General features: G+C 35.1%; 1 long non-coding RNA gene across 1 annotated transcript in view; it reads left to right on the top strand.

The window, feature by feature from the left end:
* Positions 1 to 23,777, top strand: part of LOC110375772 (uncharacterized) — a 32,195-nt gene that overhangs the window by 5,396 nt on the left and 3,022 nt on the right. The window contains exons 2-5 of the long non-coding RNA XR_002429504.3: positions 1,058 to 1,156; positions 7,888 to 7,941; positions 8,185 to 8,279; positions 9,262 to 9,326. This is a non-coding gene — a long non-coding RNA (uncharacterized LOC110375772). The remainder of the gene's footprint in view (positions 1 to 1,057; positions 1,157 to 7,887; positions 7,942 to 8,184; positions 8,280 to 9,261; positions 9,327 to 23,777) is intronic.

Here is a 23,777-nt window from a genome sequence, read left to right as displayed (position 1 = left end):
TAACGTCAAAACCACGTACGCAGTCTATGATTCATACTAAATGAATTTGGTGAGCTATACTTAATATACATAGCCAGTTTGGTTTAATGAACTAATTTTGTCAATTGAAACGAATGTGTCGAGGTCGCCAACATCCGCTTTGTTAATTAATTAATTGCTTAAAGTAGACGTTTGACACCTCATGTGCCCGTTCCTGAATGGGCGTCGGTATACACATTATCTCATATGTAGGACATTTTTGAAATCTTTTAAAGTTCTTAATAAATCTTATGATATTTCAATGATTTCAAGATTTCGTTAATTTCCTAACGATGCGGTGATTGATAAAGTTAACTAACGTAGAAATACAACTTCAGTTTCAGTTTACATTCAGTTGAACATGCATTTATTTCAAACCCTATCTTTAGCCTGCTATTAACATACAAACTGCATGGTATTTCTAAAAACAGAACCAGAAGTCATTCTAAACCTTTTCTGTATTTCGACACAAAGTGATAACTTTGTCGATTTTGGCGTCACTTTGGGGTGAGACCTGACTTTTAACTCGGGCGCAGGTAGTCGACGCCTTTATTTAAAAAGCGACCCCACAGCGATCCCATAAGTGAAGCGGTGTTATGCAATACATTCCAAACTCCCTTTTGAATGCCAAACTTAGTTAATAATAATTTTACCACGCAAAGGAACTGCGGCATTTTTAGGTGTTTATGGCTTCTTTCTTAATAATGCACCTAAGTGTTACAAAGTTTTGATGAAACTTTTTGTAGGAAGCTGTAATAAACTTAGTAACTTCAACTTCTTACGTTAATTGTATAATTTGATGTCAGAGTGTTTTTAAAAGTTTGTGTTTGGGTGTGTTTTCATGGATTCAGGTAGAAAGCGTTGTTTACGTTAGCCTTATCTATGGTAGAAGGACGCCGTTTCAGACTCGGACGGCACAGAAAACATGTCGCCGCACTTGAATGCCGTGATTCCTTCTTAAAACTTCTAGAACGATACGTAATGTTGCCTTTTACTCTAATATTCTGATTAAAACAAACATCGTTTCGGTTGTCCACAGGTACAATGGCCGACAAACTCCAGACTAATTTAAGAAACGGAGGTTGAAGCAGTGAAAGATTTCCTAATGGATCAATTACAAAATGCGCTGATTGCCCAGGTAAGCAACGACCAACTATTTTTCTAACCCAAGTTACAGTTACTAATGTTCTGAAGTTTCCCCCCTCTTCATAAAAAAAAAATATATATAAAAAAGAGAAGTAAACTATGAATGAACTTCTAAGTATTTCCTTGCGACCAAATTAATTCCAAGTGGCACAAAACTCTAAATAGCATATAAACAATTGAATAAGTCAAACATTAGCCTGCGTATATCCATGCAATTATCGATTGAAGACAATTATTAGCTTATCATCATTAAAAAACGTAAAAAAGGAAATAATTATCACACGTAAGAACACACCCGCCCAGCGGCCAAACAAAATTCGCGAATTCCCCAGTCAACATTATAGGCGAGGCAGCGCTTCGCGTCCGTTGGACATCTGCCAACTCAGTTACTACAACGTAGAAGTCGCATTATGATACGGGTTTTGTTCTGTACGTGCGTTTTAAGAATCGCTGTTATAACGGAACTATTACGCTGGCCCGGTGAAACTGAGCACTCGATGTATGCTCATGGACCGAGCACCTGTGTTGTGGCGATTCGTCGCGCAAAACCATATTTTCCAAACGAGGATTTTTAACACGTGCAAAGTTGTTACACTGAAGTTCAATAAACCATAGTGGATAATTTGTGGTCCTGTCTGAGTAAAACTGTGTTACGTCGACAAATTCTCATCCCAATTCATCGCAATGCGGTTAATACGTTGGTGAGTGTATTTTTTTTCTCGAATGCATAGAAATGACGTTGAAACAAAATATGTCTCCACGAGTCGAATTAAATTTCAAATGTTACGAGTACGCATTTTCTACTTGCCAAACTTCTCTCGACTTGCCAAACGTGTTAATTTGCGACATTTCGTGTCCAGTATAACCCTCTTCATCAAGATATTTTTAGAATGATATCTAATAGATGTTGATAGCTGTATTCAATACAGGTTATAGTGAGACTGGGTGAATTGGATAAAATATCTCGGGTTTCAAGTCAACTTTTGACAATATTAGGTTTTAAGGCAACAACTTAAAAAAAAGATAGACCATAGTAGGGATGACGTTCTCAAAGTGCGCTATCGCTGTCATAACAAACATATTGTTATATTTCTTATCGGCCCAGTGACGTAATGCGCTTATTTCAATCATTATTTTGTGACCGTCAATCATTTATTTATCGCTCTTTAGAGTAATGATTTAAACAACAGGATATTTTATGTAATAATTGACTGATTTCATTTGAAATAATGTAATGGAGTAGGTATGGTGATATAATGGGATCTGAGTCAAACTGTAGCAAAATAATGTGCAAATACGTTTAAGAGAACTATTTTCCTCACGGCTAGCCTCAGAGTCGATAAAAGGCAAGAGCTTCGACCACTTGATTGTTATCGGACGATATTAAAATATGTATTAGAAATTCTTAGACTAGAAATGTAGGGGGAAAGCGCGAAAGAATGCATCCCCTTTTGTGCACCTAAGTCGTGGTATTTAATAGCAAAGGGACCTAGTTTCTGTTGTGCCGGGACAAAACGCGTAGTAAAAATAGAACGGGTTTTTTTTTTATATAGGCCACTGAGGCAAAATTAAACAATTTATAAATTAACTAAGTACGGTAAAAACTTTTTTACGAAAAGAAAGCCGGTGTTGTCATGAAACTGACCTTTGTCCTGAAAATATAACACCTTAATCTGCAGTTAATGAACTAATTACCTAAAATTACGATGAATTTGTGCAATTTCCGTCCCGTTGGAATACCAGAAGCCTCCGAGAATTACATAATGAATATTTGTTTCCTAAAACAGACAGGTCGACGCTTGCTGAAATGGAAATGTCATTCATCAGCGATTTCGGCAAGGTTAATTCTGAATGTCTGACTTTGCCGGACTTGAAGCGGAAATAGAACCTGGTTAAAACTGTCATCAATGCACATATAGAGTTGTTTACATTTCACCGCCTGTGTTTTTTGTCTATTTTTATCCCAAGTTATTTGAAGGTGAAAAGTTTTTTCGAAAGATGTTAAAAATACTAAACATATTTAGCCTGCGTTACGATGCGACGCAGACGACGAACTTGTTGTACGATCAAGTTTGTGGCACACGAAATATCTTCTCTTTGTGGCATGCTAAAAGTTTGTCGCGAATTATCCACAGACTCCATGCACACGACGCAAATCATTTATTCTGCAGGCCGAAGCTTACTAAAAGGACAGTTGCATGTTAAACGCTGCTTCACCCGCATCCCGAGGGAACTGCTTCCCGTACCAGGATAACATAGCGGTTTCACCCGCTTCTCGATCGACCTTCTTTTTCTACCGGGATAAATTATAGCCTATTATTATACTCTCGGGGGTAGTATAGCTTCCAAACATTGGATGTCTGCGTTAGCGCGTGTAAAGCAAATGTTCTATTTTTTCCACAGATTTTTTGTGGCAAGCTGCGCGGCGTGATCTGCCAATATATCACGAATTTTTTGTCCGTCGGACTTTTTGAACGTCGTGTGCGTTACTGCATATAATTAATTGTCCATATTCTATTCTCAAAGACTGAAAGTCTTAGTATTGTTACTGAAATATCTATGAGATGACACTTCCGTTTGTTGAACCAGACGAACGAATAAAATCCGCTATTTGAAACTTGTTGTACATAGCTACTATTGTTGTACAGAATTAGGGATTATTAATCAGGGTTTCCGCGCCCATATTAATTAATGTGGGTTTTATCATAATGATGATCCCATTCAGTACTTACTATAGCTTACTAGCTTTATGAAACGAGCGCTGTAAGCGGATTTATCATTGTTTCAATTTGTTCTGGATTTTAATGAGCTGATTTAATACTACTAATGTATTTAATGCAACATAATTGATGAAAATATTGAATTGTATCGGAGTACTTACATTATGCATTAACTCGTATTAAGCCCTCTGATAACATGCCACGGATAATATTTATAAGCCGCACGTAAATATTTTTATTGATATTAATATAAACAAGTGCTTATTATTGTAGAATAAATCGGCAAAGGTCAGGCGGGTGATTGTAATATCGGTCGATTTGGTTATTATCTAAATTAGCAAGGTCATGATCACTAGTGTTGGGCGGAGCAGCAGTTTAATTTTGTCGAGTGTTCGCTCGGCTTGCGTCTAAACGGTCATTCATACTTCGGAACTATTCGAACCAATTGGTAGTAGCCCGATCGATTTGCATGTATACTGAACAATATCTATAAATATGTTTGTAACGTCATTATTCTTATCAAACTGTGTTTGATTTTCCTGCAATATATGACTAGGTCAAATAAATTATATTGATGTCTCGTTTTCTCGATGCCAACACTAGATTTGAGGTCTGTTAATTTAAACAATAGTAAGTAAAATGAATATGACAATTTTTGACAATGTATTCTGCTGTTTGGTTGTGTGGACTGCAGACGAGTCAGTTTTAATGTTGGTTTTGGAATGATGCCAAGAATGGCGCCTCGCGCGTCTCTTATCACACGGTACAAATAGTGCGCAGACTGGCCGATTATTCATTATACACTCGCAATTGTACATAGCTACTATACTAATCCGTCTTTCACGAGTGGGCTCTAATGACAGTGGCGTTTCACGGGGTCACGTGCAGAAATAACACTTTGTGGACAAATCGCATTTTTCCGTTGAAAACGGTAAAGTTTAAAACTCTTTAACAAACAAGTGTGATAAAAGGCTAAAATATGTTTCTAACGTCTTAAAAATAATCGATGTATAATAAGAGAAATACGCAGTATGATCGTTTAAAAATATCTAGCCTATTATTTATAATTGCAAATAAAGTGCGACAAAACCATTAAACTGCAGTTCAACTTTTATATTTGCACCAATATCAGTTTCTATGGCCCGAGCAGATGATAAACCGACCTCTTTTAATCGCGTTGCAATAACAATACAAAGCCAGCTGCGAGCTTGAATGGCATCGTCGGTTGTAAAAGTTGGCGAAAAAATGCGCGGCGTAAGTGGCGTTGAACCCGCTACGGCGAATGCACCGGGCCGTTACCTTATCCGAGGTCAGGCAGGTATCGCGTATTGTGCGCTTGACTAACAACTATATGCATAAGTTCTCAGCTGACTGCTTTACTGTTAACGACTGCTAATTTTGGTCGCTTTGCATGTCACTTGTTTATCTTATGACGTTTGTTATGTCTCGTCGTGTTTGTTGACGTCTACTGCAATTTCGAATCGTTTTATATTATATTTGATTTGTATTCAGCATGTTTTGTTAATTAGTGAATGAAATTAGAATTAACTTTTTTTTAAACACTGCATATAGCGTACCTACTCATGTTTCTTGAGGCGCGGTTACACTAGGCGTGCATAGCAGGCGGTCTAGCCAAATAAATCGTTCATTTTAAAAAGAGTCTTTTATGATGAAGTATTTATAAAAAAAAAACCATTATGTACTCATTTATTTTTTTAAAGACACGTGGTGCCATTATCAATAACAGTCAGTTGAATCATTGAACCATCACGGTAGATTTCAAGTGACGACTACGAAACGGCTTCGCAGCGAATACGCGGTCCCAGTCGGGATTGTCTTGTTGCCATTAAGCTTGAGAAAAGTAAATTAATATTAAGACAATAGGTTTAAATTATGATTGGAACCAACTCCATGCTGCAATTATTATTGTTCTTTTAAACAATTTATTTAACCAGGTCTACATAAATACTTTGAATGAACTAACAACGTAATTGCCCATCAATTATAATTTCCACATCCACACTCCAGATGAAGATAGTTGCGACGACACTTCAATTCAATCACTTTATGAACATAAAACACATAAAACCATTTGTCCCAAGTGTTCGTTTAGAATATCGCCGGCACTACTGGACTTAACATGGTGACAAATTAAGCCAAAACTTGCTTAAGTCAAGAACTTAATATCTATGTGAAATTATGTTGAAAACTTTCTTAATTAAGTAAGTCACCTTTCGTAATTGGATCAATATGATCTCACAATGTAAAAGATTGAAACAATCGAAATATTTTGTACCACTACTGATAGATAGCGTCGCCATCGGATACATAAAGGAAGAAACACGCATGCGCTGTACAATCGATTCATAATAACGCTCTAGCTCTTTCAATTTTAGCGAATTTTCTTTTCACCTTCGGAATTCCCAAATCTACACTGTATCAAGTCACCGTATGTTTCATACACGTCCTGAAACGATGAAGCAGTTATCGTATTATTTAGGTAAAGGAGTAGGTAGTAAAACAATGTTGCTCATTTAAATTATTGCGTCAGCTTATATGGGAGGACATTGGACGAATAAAGTCAATGAAGGCCCTTTCAGGCGCACTAAAAGGTGTAAAGGGAAGCTCGTGTGAATCGCATGACATACGAGGGTGCGAGCCAGTGGGGCCGGCACCCGGGGTCTGTATCGACTTAGTGTTCACACTGCAAAGCCAGGGGTGCCAGCCGATAACTTAATAATGATCGTTACCGAGTCGTCATGTCACATTGTCGACGATAATTTCATAATGTTACAAATTATGTTGATTATCTTGCACAAATCACTCTTTAATGGATTGTCAACAACCAAGCAGCTTAAAACGAAGTCTCATACATAGTTATCGATTGTCTAAAATACTTATAATTTTGAACCAATTGAATTACGTCATACAAATAACAATAAAATAATATTCATATTAATAAGAATTTTCAGTTCAGTTTGTAGAGGACGAGCAATAGTCCTTGGATTTATTTAGGGATCGAGGATAGTCCTTGGATATAGCGCTACAGGGCGCAAGGCCGCGCCTGCGCTGTATAGTGGAAGGTCTTAGCGCCATGTTCATCTTTTATTATTCCACCTTTGATCTTTTTTTCATAATAAGCTGATGATGATACCTTTTGCTGATAAACGTAGTTCCAACGGCAATTTATCTAGAACAAGATTTTCAAACGCGCAGTCCTAATTCAATCGACGACATTCCTCTACTTCCTTTTGCCAAAATTGAATTCAACGATTTATAAACCGAGGCATAAGTCAGTCAGTAACCAGGAAATAGAAGGTGCGCCGCGAAAGTGCTCACCCTATTGCCGCCCTATTGAGGTGCAATTCATTTATATGCATGGATGGATCACATCTAAATATTTTGTCGTGTTATACGCAGAGCTGCTTCTGTTAACATATTTGTTAAAATTGTAATTTTAAATGTGGAGCATTCCTTGGAATACAAAAAAGTTTGGATGTGATAATGATCTGTAGTTTGTCTATACGTTCCGAATAATGTTTACGACTCCTGTTTATACCCCTGGCGACGATTACATTTTCATCAAATTTAAATAATGCCCGCGACTTCCGTATTTATCAAGGATTGATAGCGAATACACGCGTTTCGGTTATTTCAGACAAATGTTAAACATGTTAACAAAATTATTCAATGCCAAATGTTTAAACCTTCAAAGGATTTATTAGACAAGTCTCAAAAAGATAAGAATACATCTCAGTGTCCACAGGAAGACCATTCAGAGCGATTCTGTGGCAGAGCATTAAATAGAAAATAAATAATTCTGAACACCTTTTTGGAATTAACTGTTCTAATGTGTAAGATGGTCTTCATACCACTTCCGACATCCGAGAATTGTTTATATACAATTCTTTAATTTGCTTAAACGTTTTAGTAACTTGTCCTGAAATATCCACCAGTCTGTGATGATAGACTCAATAGTAAACATGAATGTTTGTTTGTGCAGGTATATCAGATGGGGCGACCTGTGGCTCGGCGGGAGAACTGTCATCATTGCTCGGTAAGTTTTCATAATAAACTATTATGAATGTTATTTGTAGTTAGTTGTGTGTTGTAGTTGCTCAATGCGAATTTTTATACTGATCATGTACTTTATAAATCTCTGTGAAGTTTTATAATCTGTGTATTGTCGTGTAACTGTGCTGCGCTGCTGCTATGCAATTATATTTAATCGATATCAATGTACTAGTCTTTCTTTGTATCTTTTTAGAATTGGGATCAAACAATTTCTCTTTTGTTACAGATTTTAATCCGAGGTGAACCCTGTCTTTGAAGAAAATGCCGTGATCGAACGTTCGAGATAAAGAAAACAAAATGGCTGACCTAAACAAATAAAAGGTAAATTTCTAAAATCTTTCTTCTTACTTACTTTAATGATAATGTTTAGTTTTAAGTGTATATAATAAGGGTTAATATTGCTGAGCGATTGTGTTGACAGCGACTTGGATCTGTGCGAAAGCGAAGTTTTTATAGACTTGAACGCGAAGTGTTATGAATGCTGTTTATGATGTTGCATGTGAACGGTCATGGGAAGATTGTGATACGAGATTGTTTGCGACGCTCTTACTACGCGCTATTATGTTATCTATATTATTTTGCAAGATATCCCCCTGCGTTGTAATAGCATGTTGAGTCACAATCATGATTTCTCGATGAGTCTCGTGTTTTGTATACAAATCAGAGTAACTATGTCCATTGACTATTCAGACATTTTTGAGAGAACTTACAATTCATTGTACGATCTCAGGTCGGCTTTTCGGGTATTATACTCAAGCATAGATCATTAAAATCACTCGGGTGAATCTGTACTGGAGTATCATTATGAAATCTAGTTTTTTAGTTTCAAATAGGGTAATAATATAATTGTAATGTTTATTGTACCGCCTATGACTTAAACCCTATTTGTAAATATTCGTCTTTTCAGTAGACAGCAGTTAGGCTCTTCTTAAAAAAAATACGTAGGTTATTATAGTACAATAGGAGAATAGGGCATCTAGTCACTAGTTCAAGTTGTAAAATATTCAATTGAACGAGGACGCCCTAATACATGTCGACCAAGTACAATGACAGATAAGACAAGATAAAGTGAATAATATGCTTTCAAATGTTTTCATCTTATCTAACTAACCAAACTACTCTGGACTGCTCGTTCGCCGTCCGTTAAATATAGTGCGTTCAAAACCGTATCAACCGTTCCATGTTTCAAGTGATTGATCAATCTTCCCATATTAAGAGTGTATGAGTGTGTGAATTATAAAGCTAGCGCAAAAAAGTAATGTGAAATGAATCATTAGAATCGATTTTATGATACATTTGACAGCTTGCACTGGAGAGGCCGGTGAACGCGGGAAGCTAGCTGTCCCGGAGCTGACGATCTCTCAACAGGTAGGTCAAACTTAACGAATATGAAACCAATAACATCATCCTCATACTCTTAAGCATACCTTAACCCATATTGTTTAAGTTCTTATGTACATTTTTTTTGTTCGTGTCCATTCATCATATGCTGGCGAATTGTAGCAGTGGCGAAAAATATTATTATGTCACTACCAAGGCAATGTTCGTTTTTGTTCATTTAGAGCAGTTTCTGAACAGTTGCTACTTACTCGACTATTTTAAGTCACAAACATCTCGATTTGTTCATGCACTTATTGTGGTATCAAATAGCTGGCTGTCATACTTTCCGGTCATCATTTACGTTATCTCTACGGTTGTCATCATTTGTCTATTACATTCATTTGAACATATTTGTATCAACCAGCTCAAAGTAAATTACATCGGAATGTTTAATTAAATAATAATTATTCCGAAAATTTCATCAATTGAAATCGTCTCGCGTAATAATTTCGATTTGTGGGGAGCGGTATCAATTAATTTGTATGAAACATATTTGCAATATCAATATTTCGACTAAACCGCAACATTGTGTAGTGTCCGTTCAACGTAAATTAATTGACCGTTGCAATTTCAATAAATAGCGGTATACAATATTGAAATTTCGATTAACGTCAGTATATTTGTATATAGTAATTTAATTATAGAGGGAGTATACGGGCCATGTCTGTTTTGGGACAAAGATATTATGCACCTAACAGACTTTCAAGTATCTTGATAAATTTTCTTCAATCCGTTTCTACATTATACTCACTCGTATTTAATATCCGTAACAAGAATCTTCTATCATTTGCCACCGGCTAAAATGGTTCCTAGAAATTAAATTTCCGTGTTCATTTAAATCTTCTTTATAATTTATATTTAACTGCGCTGTCCGACATTTCATTTCCGATGATATTTTTGCATGACAACAGACGTTTGAAATGCATCTCATTTTATATAATAGTAAGCCTCATTTCGAGGCAAAATTCGTAAATGACTGGAATTAGTAGTTCATGATTAAGCCTCACGAGGTGACCCGCGTTATCAGGCATTGGTAGTGACATACGAATATTGATTACCTAAAAAAGATGTAATTTTTAATCAATGTGTTTACATAGGTGTAATATCGTGTTTGATAACATATTATTATCATGTATGTATTTTTTCTCGCGGTCATAATGTAACTTTGCATTTTGCGTAGCAGCGATTGTGTAATGCTGATAAAAATATTTTATTTTTGTTCACACCAGTCAGTTAGGTTTGCAGTGGCGTGTCGTCTGTTATCTTCCTCGCTGAAACGATCAAAATACTTAATTAAATCCTTCGTTTTGTTTTATTTATTTTCTGTAATTCTATTCTTGGACTATTCTCTTTCGTTACAATATGACGACACTGCACTCTTGGCCAATTAAAATCAATCGAAATGCAGAGTTACATATCTGCCGCGTCAGTGTATCAGTGCACAGCGCATCGTCACTCGGCGTTTGCTCTCTGCTGCGTGAAAGACAGGGGTAGTGAGATGTCCTCGACATCACTAATTCTCACTACCTTGTCTTTCATGCGGATTGAGCACTAATCTCCTAACATCGTGCCATGGCAACGTGCTTTGAAGATACAGCAAGAAAACCCTGAATCAACGTCGATTTTAGGTATTTCTCATATTTCAATAGCGTACGGAATGTGCCAACCTGATCTTTACCTCAATAGCTAATTTCACAATTAATTATAAAATTAGTTAGTGTCGTTTAATTAAGTTGAGATGGATCAGTGTTGCATTAAATCTATCGCAGTATAATCATAAGATTAGGATGAATTTATTATAAATAATTAAACAACTCGGAACCATTTAGGTTGAACATTTAGGGCAATATTTATTACAGTCAATTGTAAAAGTTACCTGTCTAAACGAGCAGTTAGTTTTAAAACCCATTCGAATGGTAAACTTTATATAATTTCGTCGTATCCTCGATATTTATAAACGGACACATAAAACAAGATATTAATTTATTGAATAAATTTGATATCAGAAGACATAATAGTATTATTAATTGTTGATGCGCCATTAAACTGGTTCTGACATCTATAATTAGGAAAACGAACGTAACTCGTCAATAACACAATAGTCTTCCGACTCGGTTATCGTCATATCGTTTTATTGGAAAACATAGCATTTGTTCATACAAATACACAGTAGCTTTTCTTTCTGACATAAACGATCAGGCACACAAAACCCCATAAAAACACTTTTCACACTGAAATAATAACTTCGTGTAAAATAAAGAAACAAAAAAATCTAGTCGTACTTAAAACAGAATCGGTAAAGTTCGTCATTTTTTTTTAACAAACAGTCCTCTAACTCCGGTTTTACCTCGTGTTCGGGTTTGCTGTTATTGTTCTAACTTTTCTCACTTCATAAACTCGGCAAATGAAAAAAGTACACATTGTTTTGGCGTTTGATCGGTAAAACTCGGTATTTATTGCTGGAAAAAATAACGACTTAGCGTAAGGGAGAGTTATAAAAAGTCATTGAGGCTACACATTCGAAACGTATTTTAGGTTCAAAGAGGTGCTTAATTTAACATATTTGGTGATTAAATCCTAAACAATATTACTTTTAACAATAGTTATGTTAAACCACACATTAAAAAGATGTCTTATGAGTGACTGAAGTATCTTTTAAAGGACCTTCAAATTATGAAAAATAAATTACATTAATCGTGGCATTTATTTTAGATCCCGAATCGGATTTCGGCCTTTGAAGACTTGTTACGTATTGGGTAACTCAGGTTTATATTCACATAGTAGGTACGTCCTATACGGCCCGAAATCAATTTTCTGCATTAGGCTATAATTTGGGCATGTCATTATATTTATATAATAAAATTAAGATCAATAGGGACAAGATGGTCGCTAGTAGGATCTTTACACTACATAGGATGAAACTTTGTCCTAACGTATTTCATGTCGAGAATAACAGTTACATATTAATAGTGAGGCGAAAGGCAGCGGTTGACACGTATTATTGCGACAGTCAATGTAAAAAAAGTCTTTATTTTCGATGTAAGCAAGAGTTTCAAAGGCTTAACGGTTCAATGACAATTTCTAAACTTCTTTTGTCTTTTTACTAGTAGATAGAGCAGGTAACCAATGAACTGAGTTTTCAATAGATTACCGGGAATCAAATTTTTATAGTGCCCTAACAATACCAACGAAAGACAATGTCTTCGTTTCTATCGACGCAGAACTATTGTGGCGAGAGAATGTTTAAAGCAAAACGAACATTTATTTATTGTTACTACCCTAATGTCGATGAATCATTGTTAAAGTATGTCCTTTTCAAAAGCCGCCGCTGTTTTCGAGGTGGCCAAGACAGCACCTGGTGGCGCGCCCAGCGTGTTGGCGCCATATTTGTATAATAGAGGTAGTGACTCAATACCCATGGCACGCTCAAATCTCAATACCGTTAAGACTCACAGAAATTATTGGTTGGACTTATTGCAATTTCATAACGCGAGTGCACTTTCATTAGTCTTCCTCACACGTTTTATCCGATTAAAAATGTAATACCTTTGTAGCTTATGTTTGTTTAGCTTTATTACTCTAATTAATCTCTTAGAAGCTCTCGTTTGTTATGATAGTAATTAATTAATAAAAGTGTACTGGTTACCTACTAACAAAGGCTTTTATCCACGGAGCGTATTATCCTTTATTCTCAAATAGCTTTATGATTATTGTTGACCATAATCCAAAGAAATCCTCTCGGACATTTTCATAAGATAGATGTAATAAGAACATGTATATAATGTCCATCCCAAAAACACGAGTAAATAATTAGGACACGTCTATGTTCTGATTAATTATTATAACTACGTTCGTGTACGAGCCCCGATATATGTCATGTAAAATCATATCTCTTTTTGCTGGTAAAACATAACATGATATTGAAGCTTTGGCCATAAGAACAATATGCAGAGTATTGTGCAAAAGTTTTGCTCTTTGCCAAAAGACACTGAAACCTGCAAAATTGCGATCTGTCTTAAACCAAACGTTGTTAGAACAAAATTTCACGCTGGCTTATTCCTAAAAAATGTAATTGCAGATGACTCTTAATGTCTAAGTTGCACTTTTATCTATTTTTTGTGCACGAAGAAACTCTTCATTATCCTTTTGTTCCTTTTTCAAGTAAATAAGTAGTTATTAATTGTAAGGATATTACTTACCAAGACATATTAATGCGAAGAAAACTCGGTTGCAGTACGGTGTTCAATACTTATCAAAGCTGCCAGACAAAACGGGCAAAATGTGCCAAGTCTCCCGGTTTTGTCTGTGCTGGGCATTTTCTGAATAAATTATTCTATTATCAAAATAAACGACAAATTGAATTTTTGAAAACCTTCATAAGGCTTGCACAGTAAAAGCACCTGCCAGCTATTGTTTCATGCAGCTTACAACATGACGTAATTCAAATTTCGAGTGCATCTATAATGAAGTAGGCTTTATTCGGCGCAAAATAGTACAAGTAGATCGTATGATATGCTGTCTGTGGTCAGAATTGATGCTTTCAAAAACCTTTTAGGCTTACAATCAATTTCCCCCATCCATCCATAAATCCATATGTTCCATATGTATTTGGCGCTACAGTCTCTCAATCCGATATACATGCCTGAATTTCATGATGGATTACAATAGTGGCTGTAACAGGTTATAGTACCTACTCTCTTTGAAGTGGTCATCGGAAATGTTAGGATATAATAATATTATGGTTCGACAACTACTACTTAAGTAAGTTAAAGCGACATACCAATTCATATCAGTTTACTACATATGTATTGTACGTGGAATTTACGCATCACCCACTTACTACTACTATGTTATGGCTAACGTAAAATGTGATGGTTTCATAGTATCCCACTATCATTTAACGTGTAGCAGGAACTCTACAAACAAATGAACTAAGTGCGCTTTTCTCTATTCTCGGAAGTCAAATGCAATTTACACGACGCCATTTCAGGCGAACAACTTTTCAATCCCGTTATGTACACGGAACTTGTTAAATCGGATTCAAATTTCCAGGACTTTAAGCTTAGCAGGAACCTCATTTCATATTTCTCATAAGATGGGAAATGTCTGTGATGTTCAAGGAAAACATTGCTGTAAGAGTTTACCTCTGCATTTATTGACTGAAATACTGGCTTATTCCGGTTTACTGAATCATAAGTAAGCAAATCATGACTTTTAAAATAAAATTCAAAACACTGCACTTATGACAAAATCATTTTATTTCAATCTCTGCAAACTAAGTTGTGCAAGATTTTTCTTATACGTATTTAAAACACACGATAATGGGACATATTAAACGTTGGCTATTATACGACAAAAAAGGATGTCGAGGGTTGAACTACGGCGAAGTCTATTATACCTAGGGACGACAACATAATAAAATTAATTCTGCCTTATTGGTCGTTTGCTTCCTACATTTTTTATTTTTTTCTAGAACGTCCTAGGGCGTTCACAATATAAGGGTACTCTGCCGGGAACTAATTAAATTTTCTCGATAATATTTAAATTTTTAAGTCGATTTTTACTAAAGATCCCTGCTTCGTCTATTAACGTTATTAAAAATGTCATGAACCTTTTATATTGTTGGAAGTTTAATGGATATTTTATATTCTTCCTGTCCATGATAGTGGCTTTTGTGATTTTATATGAAGCAAATTGTGATGTTTCCTAAGAAAGACGCACTTTATAGGAGAGAGATCTTTTAATACTTAAGCGCTATAACTTGTTGCAGGGGAACAAAACGAATGCATTTCATATTGAATTTCTTATAAATTTCCTTTGATTCCGTTCCGCCACACGACGAACGTAGCACGTTTTCAGTTTTTCGTAAAGCGGCATTCGATTTCGAATCGTCGTGAAAGTAAATAAACTTGAATCTACATAACTTTACCACAGCTTTTGAACGCGGGTTTGAGAAATAGCCTTTTATGGAAATCTTTGCTTTTAGATAAATTACGTGGTCTCTAAACTAAAAAATATTTGTGATAAACGTTCGAAAGTACTGAGTTATGAAACGAAAAGTTGCATACATAGGTCCGTTTAATAGAATGGTGAGTCAGAATAAAATATTCTTAACCTTTGAACTTGCAAGTCGCCTTGTATTCATTGAGTGCGCGACGGACGGTTGCAAATTGTCGTGGTCATTCACCTCATCATTCTAAACAAATAATAGTATTTCTAGTTTGAAATGTCGGTACCTTTTAACTTTTCAGTTCCGTTGAATAACGGTAAATTTGAATTGGTATTTAATAAATATGTTAGAGAATTAAGTGGTTATTCAAGTATCTCGTGAACCGATCGATCCAGTAATTTCATACATTTATCTACTGTTGTAAAAGTCGTAACTATAATCAGCTATTCACCTGAATACCTAGTTAGTTTAATTTTCAATGCCTGTTGATGATCACTCACTTTTGATTTGTAGCAATATTTTTTTATCGATTCCGTAAACACAATGTATAAAGTGAACTTTCACCTACTCATAATAAAACTATAGGGAGGGACAAACTAACAGTCGGGACCGGTGGTGTTTATCAAATGTATAGTTTTTGTCTACTTCTAGTTGTGTAGGCGTGGCCGTCTAGACGAATCTGATCGCAACAAAGCTCAGATCAAAGAGTTTTCCTTCTCGATGTAGGAGTGTCAAATGAACCAGACAAACTAAAAAAATAAAATTGTACGTTCTCTTTAGTAAAGACTGCTTCTAAAGGAGTGCTAGACTTCCGAGAAATAAGGTTATTAGACTCTTTCGTAGATCCTCGAGTTTATTAGAATATTTTCTGAGAAATCTCCTTTTTTCTTATTAGTAGCGCAATAACTCTCGGCTATCAGAGAAGCTTAGCTTTTCAAGAAAATCTATACTCAACAATATAATAAGGAAAGCTGTTTCTTGCAATTTTCATAATTTAATACTAAGTGCCATGATATTGCAAGATGTTGGCGTGGCTAAAAGTACATAATATTATAATATTTTAGTATAATTTAATATTCTGAAACTTCAATTTCAGAGTAAACAAACTGCAAAAGTAGTAATTGCTGTTGCACTGGTGTAAGACAGTTTGGTAAATGAAGTTATTTAAGTAATTTAATTAAAATATGTTCTCTGCCGTTGAGGAACTTATTAAATGTTTCTCTTTTCAAGCTTTTTAGTTCAAGGAAAGTTGAAGTTATGCTCTTCTAATTAATTAGTTACGTCAAAGCAATGTTACGTAGACTGAAAATGTTTGGATTGAAACTCTCGGTAAAGAATAAACGAAAAAACGATCCCCCGCACTCAAAAGACATTTAATTATTACTTAAGTCACTCCATAAAGACGGATTGACAAAGAAATCCTTCATTAAAGAATAAGTATATAAGTAACTCCGAGTGCGGGGGTATGAAGATCTCGTATCCAATTTTTAGATCTATAAAATATGAAGCGCATGTTCTAATACTTATTTATACAAAAAGAAAGAACGAATACGAATTTGGTAAGCCCGTTTTTATTAGAGTAATTTTTGGGTCATATTAATAGCGAAATAAATTATATTAAGTTCTTAATTTATAACATGACTAATAGACATACTACATATAATTTACAAAATATAATTATGATTTATATGTAAACTCAATAAAACATATTTGTGAAACAGACTTAAATAGAAAATAGAAAAGATCACCTTTTGCTTATCCTGGCGCCTAATTCTGTCATTATTCCACTCATGTTAATGAAAATCTCAGAAGCTCATATAATTTCTACCAAGCTAATCTTGTGTACTTGTACTAACTTTATTCCTAGTTCAATGTGTTCATGTACTCATTGTTGTCCGTTGTTATCATTTAAGTGGCTTTAGAAGAGAGTGCAACGTATGCGGTCTGTAAGCGGCTTGTTATAAGCCCTTTGATCGCTTCCAAAAGGAAGCATCAATCATATATTTCCCTTCGTTGTATCAATTGACACTCTCTTAATGTACACAAGATCTGCCGCTTTCAAGAGCAGTTTTAATATTTTAATTTAATCATAATTTTGATTGCAAAATACCTAGTTTTTGAATTTAAATATTAATATTCCCCCGTGATAACTTATATTGGACGCAATATCAAATTATTCCAAATGAATAATTTAATCTCACTTCGAATAGGTGTACCTGTACACCGTGCAATATCAATCAATTCCGACTGAATGATCTAGTATTGCAGGCTCCCTTAATACTCCTGTCATTTATTGCATTCCTGAAAAGTTTAATTTGGCTCCATATTTGTGTTTCATTGAAAACTACATGTCTATTTAAACGCATCCTATTGATTTTGGCTTACGTGAAATAGTCAAACGGGAATTTAATAAAAGCCATTGAGGTGGAATCAAATTCGATATTGCTATTAAGTACGAATGCAATAAGTACTGTGAAATTGAGTGGGTACACTAGTTTACTATTAATTAAAAGTAGTGTTTATTCAGGAGATACAATTCCAGAATCTCATTACTATCGGGATGGGTTTGACACCGGAGTAATATCGTCAATACTTTACTCTTGTATTCAATACGAGTGCGCGAATACTTGGATAAACTTGAGCCTGAGCCTCTTAATTCACAATAAAATATTCATTAAATAGATCCAAGAAGCACACTTGAATGGCGTTCTGCATTCGACAGGCCCCTTTTAAGTCGCTGTATCATATGCGGCTATAATATTCAATTGCTTCTGAACAATAGTGCGTGCTTGTAATACACGATGTAGGAACTACGTACGTAATGCTTTACCATTGTCTACTGTCAACTTGAGTTATTTTAAGGCTTATTGAGCCAAATTGATTATTGTTCGCTCACAAATAAGTTCTCATCACATGCAGGCTTCTGTAAAAAGAATTTATATTTCTAATTACTTTCGGCCACTGTTGTTATTTGGACAAAAGCAAAATACATAAATAAAAAAAAAACATAATTTCGTCGTTAAAGGAAGCTCCAATTTCGGAATCTTGTTATCTACTTAGAAACTTCAACTTACTACTATTGGTTAGTAACAGTTTGCTCTTTATTTATTTATTTTATGTTACAAGTTAATTCAATCAAGTACAAAAATATACCTTTGCAACTATTTCTTCTAAAATCAAGACCTTTCCAAATCAAATGAAAAGTAACCAATTATTTGAAATTGCTAGCCTTCTGTAAAAATAACATGAATAGGGACTGATTTCCAGGTAATAATGAAGTACTTATAAGTAGCTAAGATACGACCACAAGTAATTATGCATGCTGTGGCAACTTAAGTCTATACTTAGCATAAAGTTATCAGGTCAGGGTTCATTCACACGGGGTACTTCTTTGACGATACGTCAAAACATACGATACGTCGTTACGGATGGATGTGTACATTGAATTGTAATAAAACGTGGGATATCAGTCCTAATCATAAAACATTCAAACCATTTTTTCACGATTAAAAGCATTGTTCCTAAAAAAGCACGATTTGTCCTCCTGTAAACAAGCCCAAGATCTGTTGGTTGGATGACTTAATAAGTATAATAATTCTATTTACTCACTCACTATCTTAACTGTTTTACTCAGTTCAATCATAATGCGGCAATTAAACTTGTAAAAATAACTTACATATGTAAAGATACACTTCATTTAATTTAATCCAATATAAAATCTAATTTCCAATTAGATGCTTAATTTATGAAACTACCTGTAGATTCCCTCTTCGCAAAGATGCCGTGACTTCATTAAATCAATAACCGAACCCATAGCTGTTTCCTTTGTAAGATGTTTACAAGTATTTGTCATTCAAACTATTTCCTCGAGGGTGAAGAATGCGTCTTCGGCTAGATATTGACAACTATTTAACAATTTCAGTTCCAAATACTTGACATTTTGTCTAGTCTTGTAGACTTAGGCGCATTTAGGTGCATTCCTAATCTTGTTAAGTAATACATATTTACCTCCGGCTTTGTTGCGAGGGAGATTTTGATCAGACGATGAATATTTGCTTTCATTTATATTTGAACATAAAACAGTGGACGTAGAATAGTGAATTTTTTCTTTATTAGGTTCTAAGTTCACAAAGGCATATACGGGGCTCACAGCAAATGCATTGTGTATACCTAGGGCTGCCATTTCGAATTTCGCCAAACCCGGACAAATATTTAAAAAAACCCGGACATTTGGCGTAAATAGCATTTTTTCCCCGGACGAGTCCGATTTTTTTTGTTTAACAAAACAAGACCTAATTTTTAATATTACCATATTACTTAAATTCAATGAGGTCCTTCCTTACATGAAAAGTCAGGGCCTCTCTAGCTCATGTAGTACCTAGTATTGAAAGATTATGACTTAATGTATTTCGAAGGTCATAATTAAGAAAGCTCATATGGAAAGTAGGAGTTACCTTCTTGATAGATTAGACAAAAAAATGTTGAAAAATACAAACAACTGCAAAGTGAAGAAGCCGCAAGCGAAGCGAGAGCAAAATTTTTTGAATATTGGGATATTACAGTAGCTAAACGTAAAAAAAAAAGTGTTAAGAAAAGAAGCCGCGAGCGAAGCGAGCGCAAAAATTTTGGAGTTTTGGGACACTTCGACTTCTGCATTTTTAGGCGCCCGGGTAATTCGCATACCCAGGCACCATAGGTTAAGATGGCCCTATGAAAAATGTCCGGGTTTTCCCCGGACACTTCTTGAAACCCCGCCCGGACGGCCCCCGGACGGCCTCCAAACGAGGACAAATCCGGGGAAACCCGGACGGATGGCAGCCCTATGTATACCATTGTTTTTGTATTAGGTATTGTTCTGTGAAAGCTTTCTGACTGAATACCTATACACATATTTTTTATTTGCGGATGAAAAATCGGATATCCGTTTGAAAAGCTTTCACAATAAAATCATACTTTTTTATTCCCCAATTCAATTCGCTGCGCATTTTTTCTCGACAAAAGCGGAATTTCCACGAAACTATATGCAATTATCACTATTGGAAATTTCAGTAAAAATAAAAAAATATTTTAAACCACCACAAAGCTGGAAATGGAGTATGAAAGCTTATGGTTTTAATCTAAAAGCTTCCATTAGTGTTAAACTAAAATCTGATGGAAGTTCGTGTTTACATGCATATAGATATGAATTCAGAGGCAATATGAAATGTTAATCTTAAAAAGCTGCCTCTCGATAAATCGGATTTTCGTCGTCCGGCAGGCGCATTGAAGGGAAATCGAGAATTCCATATCTGGATGACTAGTTTTATACCAACAATGTTGTGTAGCTACTATGCGATATCTGCGTAGTTGAAAGCAATCCCTATTTTGTAACACTTTCCGATATCTACAGCCTTCATATGCGATTTTACAAAGTAGTTGCATTGATGCCTCAGGGTTTACAACGTCTTGTACTGTATTTTCATATACGAGGCATTACGTAGTTTTAATTAATATGAAATCATTCGTGAATGCTCTTGTGACGATCACTCAATTCTATTATCCTAATAAACAATTCCTTCGCTATGAAATTTGAATTTGCGAAGCGAGAATTTAACTATAAATTATGTCAACTAATTCCCACACGTTGCAAGAACAATAATTTACAGTATCTTGTTATAAAGACGTACTTAGTACAAGATTTCGTGTCCGGAACACTCATTGTGTCCTACACAATTGCACTGAGATGCACCTGTCGTTAATGCGATTTTGACATTGTATAGAGAGACACATTTGAGAATTCCAAGTACTGTAAGATGTGGACGTTCTAAATAATAATGCAGTAGTAATTCAACAGGGTTGAGGAATATTAAATGTTGTTCTAGCAACTGCAAACTACCTGTTAATCCTTCTTTGCCAGCAACGGGGGTGCAAATGCAAGAGTATAATAGTTTGGAATACAGTAAATAATTAATGTAGTGAAGTACTTAATCTTACTTAATCTATGAGACTATCATCTTGTATAAAAAAACATCATCATGTACACAGAAAAGTATTATGACAAATTATTACGCTAGCAAACAAATCTAATAAAAACCAAATTGAGTGGCGGCTCATCCATTCGCGTCACCAAAAACCGTTGACATCATAAAATCGAATGCAACTCAAACGCGGAAACAATTCAAAATAAAACAAAGCAGCGCAGTCATTTTCCGTATGATGGAAATTCGTGTAGACTCGCGAAAATAGTTGCAAAAACACAAAGTTTGATGGATTGGCCGTCGCTCTGGGTGATTGGAATATTTCATGGTGCGATTCGTGTTACCGACAGATATGATAGTTGTACGTCTGTTAACTGACCTCTATGGTGATCGCGATGTTTTATGAAAAAAGCTGGCCACTAAAAAGGGGTTACAGATTTATGTTTTGAGGGATGAATGTTCTGAGGTTTTGTGATCTTTATGATATGGTTATTAAGCGTACTTTAAGTTAGGTAATATGAAATGTTTACGAATTCTCAGTATGCCTTCAATTGGACAGCATGCACGTAATTGCAAGTTTGTCAGTAAAAGACTTTACAAAACAACTCTCCGTCATCGCTTCATACTACCAAGAAAAGAATATTATGATTGCACCACGCTTTATATAAAATTGCTAGGCAAATAATAACACTGGATAGTGCACAGAGAAATTTCCTGGAAAATGTAATGATGTTTTAATAAACGCTATCAAAGAGCTTTTCAAGACAAACAATATAAACAAGAAGGAAATAAGAAAAAGCAAACAAAGCCTGGAGAGCAACACTTCATAAACCCTTTGAGTGCAGCAAAATTTTATTTCTAATAGAAACTTAAAAGGCTCGCGAGTTAGTTTTTCAGCGGCTACGCGGTTACGAATTCGCGTAGGCAACTACGGCCTACGTAGCGTAGAAGCTTTTTCGTAGCCGCAACAATTTCACCCGATTTGAACATTAGCTAATTTAAAGCCGAATAGCATATATCTGTATTCAATTACACATTGACCAGATAGGCCACAAATTGGTGGATAGTTCGATTATGCCGCGGTTTGATTAGTTGCTAAATTGGTATTCGATGCATGACTATTACATCATCATTGTTGCTTGTCGACTGACCGCAACTCTCTGTTGTCACCTGCCATTGACACTGTACTTGTAATTAAGTACCCGTGTAGTTTGATTAATACATAATTACTGATTTATTATTTAACCTTTGTTCAATTTGTTCGTTTACCACAGTTTCATTAACGTATGTAGGTGCTTCTAAATTTTATCATCATCCTCCGAGCCTTTTCCCAACTATGTTGGGGTCGGCTTCCAGTCTAACCGGATTCAGCTGAGTACCAGCGCTTCTAAATTTTATATGAATGCAAAATAAGTTACTTTGCTTTGTAATCCTTGACATATGACACACTTTACAACAATAGCCATCGTGATTAAGACAAACAACGTTAATGGACAATTGATTAGGAACAATAATAGCAAGTCTATCAACGCCTTGTTGTGTATTAATTTCCGTAGTGAGATTGTATGGTCACTAGCGCTATAACCTAATTTATTAATTTGTCGGTATACTACGAAATAATCACGTTGGTATGTTTTGTTGCATACTGCTAATTTTATTTAGATAGATAAGTTTGGCATTTATTACGGGCAGAAAATTAGATACACATTTCGGATTTAATAAAATAGATTTTCATTAATCTGTTGTATTAAAAAGAGAAGTCTAGCTTGCATTTCAATATTGTATAATGATCGTTAGAAAATCCTACTAATACTTTTATCCAATTAGGAAGGAAATACTAAAAACATGAATTTTATTCTATGAATGAAATGCACGTAGTATTTTTATGATCCAAAGCAGCTTATAAGCTGATTAGCGATTGCCGAGTTTCCTATTCATGGATTACTTAGTCGAGTGAATTCGAGAGCGTATAGTTCAACAGAGAACTCGGGTCCTTAATTTTAATTGCCCGATTGTTGTGGATAACCGATGCAATATAATTTTACAACGTTGAAGACGAATAGTTTTCAGTATGGTTTCTAGTTTTTAGAGTGGTTTCGACGTATTACTTAAGTGGCACAATAAATATAGTAATTATTTAATTATCGTGCAGATTTATAACATATATTACTGTATTGAGAATACTATAATAGGTTTGGGTCCAGGATACACTGTGATAGTCGTCTAATTTATTTTCATTTAGGTACACACTTAATACAATTTACAGCATTATGGGTTTTTATCATATTAAAGCGTAAAATAACGAGCTTTTACTAATCACTAGCTTTGTACTAGAGTGTTTGCTATAATGAGCTTTATAAGTGAACTTTCAATTAAAACTTTTAATTATTTTCACTTGTCACTGAGCCTGAAGGCCTGAAAAACTTATCTAACACTATTCAAACGAAAACCCCCACAAATTAATTTACCTTAAAAGAGTCGTTACATTGAATCGGGCGATAATAGATAAAAGTTGTGACAAACAAATTAAAA

This window comes from Helicoverpa armigera, chromosome 1 (assembly GCF_030705265.1).
Source record: "Helicoverpa armigera isolate CAAS_96S chromosome 1, ASM3070526v1, whole genome shotgun sequence".
NCBI classification, from domain to species: Eukaryota; Metazoa; Arthropoda; class Insecta; order Lepidoptera; family Noctuidae; genus Helicoverpa; species Helicoverpa armigera.
This window is presented reverse-complemented; position numbering and strand designations above follow the sequence as displayed.